At 39.1% G+C, this 5,691-nt stretch overlaps 1 long non-coding RNA gene across 2 annotated transcripts; it reads right to left on the bottom strand.

Annotated features, from left to right (window-relative positions):
* Positions 1-2,006: 2,006 nt before the first annotated feature.
* Positions 2,007-5,038, bottom strand: LOC144256826 (uncharacterized). Of its 2 annotated transcripts, none has more exons than XR_013344265.1 (3): positions 4,848-5,038; positions 4,045-4,243; positions 2,007-2,958 (listed from the first exon to the last, which is right to left on the bottom strand). It is a non-coding gene; the product is annotated as an uncharacterized LOC144256826 (long non-coding RNA). The 2 variants fall into 2 exon arrangements; XR_013344266.1 differs by having other exon boundaries at positions 4,045-4,239.
* Positions 5,039-5,691: the final 653 nt, after the last annotated feature.

The raw sequence follows: 5,691 nt of genomic DNA, 5'->3' as shown, positions 1-5,691 counted from the left end.
CAGGTGTTATCAATACTGCTCAGTTGACTATCTGAGTCAATGCCAAACTCAAAGTGACAGAGTGACCAAGTCATCCCAGTTTGTCTAGATACATTCTGGTTTTAACACTGGGAATCCAACATTCTGGGAACCTTCTCAGTGCCAGGAAATGAACAGTCCATTGCTTTAGAAATGATTGAATAATTAATTAGCTCATCAGTAGTTTGTGTGGAGAAATTATAACAAAAAAAATATCTTTGGCATTGAGAAGAGAGCCAGTACAACCTGAAGTGGCTTCTAAGGTTTATTTGGACAAATTAATAGTTTGTGAAACTTAAAGTGTTTGGAGTCTATTGTTGGGCTGGAGATATAGCTCAGTTGGTACAGTGCTTGCCTCGAATGTACAAGGTCTGGATTCAATCCCCAGCACCACACACACACACAAAAAAAAAAAAAAAAAAAAAAAAAAAAAGAAAGAAAGAAAAAAAAGAAAGAAAGAAAAGAAAAGAAAAAAGAAAAAAAACTGGAGTCTATTGTTCATTGAATTATTCAACAACAGGTATTTTACAGAAAATACCTGAACCTGGTTGGGTACAGTGGCACATCCCTGTAATCCCAGCTACGTGGGAGACTGAGATAGGAGAATCACAAGTTCAAGGCCAGTCTAAGAACCTGTCTCAGAAAAAAATAGGGCTGGGGATACAGCTCAGTGGTAGAGAACCCTTAGGAGGAAAGGAAGGAAGGAAGAAAGGAAGGAAGGAAGGAAGGAAGGAAGGAAGGAAGGAAGGAAGGAAGGAAGGAAGGAACGAACGAAGGAAGGAACGAAGGAACGAAGGAATCTTGTTATTGAATCACAGTGATCAATGTAGTTAATTTGTTTTTGGTCATCATCAGTTTTATAATTTTTCTTTCTTTTCTCTTTCTTCTTTTTTTTTTCCTACTGAGATTTAACCCAGGGGCACTTAACCACTGATCTACATCCCCAGACCCTTTTTATTTTTTGAGACAGGATCTCGCTAAGTTGCTTAGAGTCTTGCTAAATTGCTGAGGCTGGCCTTGAACTTGTGATCCTTCTCCTCAGCAGAAGGATTACAGGCATTTGCCACATTCCCGACTGTGAAAAGAAGATCATTTTCAAAGATCAAAAACATAAAATCTTATTGCAAATCAACATCAACAGGCAAATCTTTGCAAGTGATTATGATGACAGGAAACACCTTCACATCTACAATAATTAACTCAAAATGTAAATATTTACATTTACCTAAATGTAAAACATAATTAGAAAGCTTAAAATACAGGTGAAAAAATCTTCATGACCTATGGTTAGGCAATGAGTTCTTAGATACAATATCAAAAGCATGATCTATAAGAGAAAAAAATGAATAAAGTGAATTTTAAATCAAATTTAAAACTTGCTAGTGAGGGCTGGTGACATAACTCAGCAATAAATTGCTTAATTAGCATATGTGAGGCTCTGGGTTCAATTCTTGGTACCACAAAATAAATTAAAAATGAGGAAATTAAAGTCTGAGAGCTTGGATAACTTGCCTGCATATAATGAAAGTTGAGCCTGTTAAAGTAACTCAAGCCCTCAGAATTTATTTTCCACAAGATAAGCATGAATGCTAGATCGGTTGTGGCAATGGAAAGGAAAGAGGAAGAAGCCTTGCATGTATGAACCTGACAGTTTTCTGAATTGGCAAGATCACACTGGGGCAGGCATGGGCAGAAGACAAAAAGATTTCCATTCCTAGGTTCTTAGCTTTGAAATACCAAGCACATTATAACGCTAGGTGGCAACAGATCCCAAGCACAAAAATGGACAGTCAACTCAGCACTTACAGAGATGGGGAAAAATGCAAAACTATGAAAAGGATAATCAAAATTATAATTATTAAACAAATTTTAATTATCAATTATATCAAATTATACTCAAATTTTAACCTTTTTTTTAAAACAATGCTCTCCAAAACATCACTGTATGCACACACACAAAGAGCAGACCGATTTCTAGATGAGTAGAGCCAGAAACTACCACGAACAAATGGCTCTTAAACAACTGGGTACTTTAAAAACACATTTTTGATAGTTATTGAAAATATATGCCAATTATTGAAAATATATGCAATACAGAATGTGGCCACTCAAACCATGAAAAACTTTAGCTTAAAACTTCATGAATAAATATAGCTTAGATTAACTGTACAATATTTACAAGCAAATAATTTTATAATTTAGTGTCTGTTGTTTATTTTATCTTATTTATATTTTGTGGTCCTGGGGATGGAACCCAGGGCCTTAAGCATGCTTGTCACATGTTCTACTACTGAGTTGCACTCCCAGCCCCAACTCTGTTTTGTTTGTGTTTTGTTAAAACATGATTTGTTTAAAATAACATTGAAGGTGGGAGTGTGGCATGGTTGCAGAGCCTTTGCCAAGCAGGTGTGAGGCCCTGAATTAAATACCCAGCACTACAAAAAATAAATAAATAAACGTATCAAGAGGAAAATAGAGCTGGGCATGGTGTCACACACCTGTAATCGCAGCAGCTTAGAGGCTGAGTCAGGAGGATCCCAAGTTCCAGGCAAGCATCAGCAACTTATGGAGTCCCTGTCTCAAAAAATAAAAAGGACAGAGGATATGGCGAATAAGATAGGATAGTTAATGGGGCCCAATTAAGGCTTTTAAAATATAAGGTTGGGGCTGTGGCTCAGTGGTAGAGCATTTGCCTAGCAAGTGTGAGGCACTGGGTTTGATCCTCAGCACCACATAAAAATAAATAAATAAAGGCACTGTGTTCATCTACAATTAAAAATTAAAAAAAAAATTAATGTATAAAGGCCAATCCATGAAGTTAGTATATTTAAGTAGCAAGCTGCTTTCAGGTTCTCTTCCCTTGTCCTACTTTCTTCACACTTAAATGCTGCTTCTTTCACTCCTGCTTTCCCGTTGTTGACTGGATTTCCTTCTTCAAATCTGCAAGACGAAAACCCAGAAGGAAATTGGTGGTGACCTGCTAGGATCTGCTATTAAGAGTTACAACACCCTACTTGACAAAAAACAGCCCAGAAGAATCCAGCTCTGCTGGCTGCGATCCCTGGAGCTGCGATCCCTGCAGCTGAGGCCAGCAAGCATCCTCTTCTGAGATGAGCTGCTAACACTAAGAAGGGCTTTCTCAGCTACAGTCCTGCTGCTTGCCAGCCCCACCCTCCAGCAGAAGTGGAGAAAGGACTTTCATCTCATCAGTAGCTCAGTGAGAGAGTGCCTCTATCTTCAGTCCCCAGTACAGACAGGGGGAAATAGGTGACAAGAGTGGATGGAAAGGATCATCACAAAATACTAAGCATGTATTGGCACAATCCTCAGGGTGACATTCCTAAAGAAATGGAAACCACAGGGAGTGCAGCTCAAAGGCCGAGTATTGGCCAAGTAATCCTCAAGGCCTTAGGTTGTATCTCAACTCAGCAAAAAAATCCTTCCTGCTCCTACAGGGAAATGACATTGACTCACATGTTCATTTGGTACCTTGAGAGACCTGGCACGCTGCCAACTCACCTACCCTGGTTCAGACTCTAGCCCTGGGAGGATGGAGCAGCACATATTCTTCATGCTGAGGCCTCCCCCCCACTTTCTACAGTCATTAAGCCATTTCATTTTCAGATACCAATCCCAGCAAGGGCTGAGCTCTTGGGACTCTCAACACTTTTCCATAGTCCCCTTTAGTGGCCCAGGGGTAACTGGCATTGAAATAGTCCAGAGAACGTCTAAAGTTTGTAAGAAACCCGGAATTCCCTTTGCAGCTTAGGAGCTACGACTGATAATTCTCCAAAGTGGGACATTAATGTCCAAAGCAATGGAATTAGGAATAAACAGAGAAGAATGAAAAAAATTGAGCACATCAGTGTCCTCATGGCAGGGTACCCTGGATGATCCCTTCTAAAAAAAAAAAAAAAAAAGTATTCTCCTTCCACCCCCAAGAAGCTCCTGTTCTGTTTATGGGTGGGCAGCATAGATAAGGGTCCATGAGGCCCAGGATTTTGTCCATTCCACCTGCCTCCTTACCATTTTACCTGTCCTTCCAAAATACATGCTAGTCTTCTTTGTGAGTTTATTTAGAATTGGCTCACTGTAGGGGCTGCCAGTCTGGAATCTGGTAGGATTGAGCAACAGGGTACAAGCCATTGAAATCCAAGGAAGAGTTAATGTTGTAGAGGTCAGAGGCAAGAAGGCTCCCAGGAGGCCTTTCTCCAATGGTGCCTAGCTTTTTTTAATTAAAAAAAAAAAGAAAGAAAGAAAGAAAGAAAGAAAGAAAGAAAGAAAGAAAGAAAGAAAGAAAGAAAGAAAGAAAGAAAACATTATTGCCATACAAGAGAACTCTACTGCCATAATCCCTAAACACAATCTTTAGCCCTTGGTCTGTTTTCCAATTGCTGTGCTCCTTCTGGTTTTCTTTCTGATTTATGAAGTCTAAATTAGAAGCACAGGGCTGGAGATGTGGCTCAGCGGTAGCGCGCTCGCCTGGCATGCGTGCGGCCCGGGTTCGATCCTCAGCACCACATACCAACAAAGATGTTATGTCCGCCGAGAACTAAAAAAAAATAAATATTAAAAAAAAATTCTCTCTCTCTCTCTCACTCTCTCTTAAAAAAAAAAAAAGAATGGTTAAACTTAAAAAAAAATAAAAATTAAAAAAAAAATAAATTAGAAGCACAAAGTACTTAGAATGTGTGGCATTTCTCTGCCTCAGTTAGTAAATCTCAACATTTTGAAACCATTTTTTCAAGTTATATCTGAGTGATACATTTGTGGCCTTGTTCTTCTCAAAAACAAACTTTAAAAACCCTGTTTGGGGAGTTAGGGCTTACCTTAAGTCCAGAGTTAATGTCCCATTGATCCAATTAAAGACTGTTTCACATACCTTCATACAAATTTCTCCTATTCCAGTAACCAATCTGCTTTATAATTAATTTGTTTACCAAGTGCCTTGGTGACCTGTTCTGCTTCTATTTGTGCTCACAGAAGGAAATGAATTTGCAGCGGTGGCATGGACACTACTTTTCTGTGCTGATAGTGGCCAAATTTAGAATCTCTCTGGTTATAAATACATGCTGTCAACCCTGCGATGCCCAGGAAAAGAAATTCAGACATTCGATACTTGCCAAACATAGTTTCCGTAGCAAATGTGCCATAAGTAATGCTGTTGTCCTTGGGTAGCTTCATTCACAGGATCTTTTGTGATTTGGTTATTCACAAGGAAAGTGCAGTATAAGACTGGATTGGGGGAAAGCCAGATTTTTACAAGAGGAAACAAAGAAAGCACCCAATTTTTTTGTACCCAAAGAGAAACTGTTGAGATATTTTGGCAGCAATATAGGTTAATCATTGATTTTTTTTTCTTCTGAAGGACTATGTCAATTTCTCTTCTGTTTCTGTTTTTACAACTGAGCTAGATAGTAAATATCGCAGTATTCTTCCTCCACCAAAAAAAAAAAAAAATCCCAGGACCTCACACATACTATGCAAGTACTCTACTGTTACAGGGGCTTCCTGGGAAACTGAGGCAGCATAAAGGTCCCCCTTTTTTAATATTTATTTCTTCATTTTGGGTGGACACAATATCTTTATTTTACATTTATGTGGTGCTGAGGATTGAACCCAGTGCTTCGTGTGTGCTAGGCGAGCACTCTACCACTGAGCCACGACCCCAGC

Source organism: Urocitellus parryii, chromosome 1 (assembly GCF_045843805.1).
Source record: "Urocitellus parryii isolate mUroPar1 chromosome 1, mUroPar1.hap1, whole genome shotgun sequence".
In the NCBI taxonomy this organism is placed as follows: Eukaryota; Metazoa; Chordata; class Mammalia; order Rodentia; family Sciuridae; genus Urocitellus; species Urocitellus parryii.
Note: the sequence above shows the minus strand (reverse complement) of the source record. Positions and strands in the feature narration are given on the sequence as shown.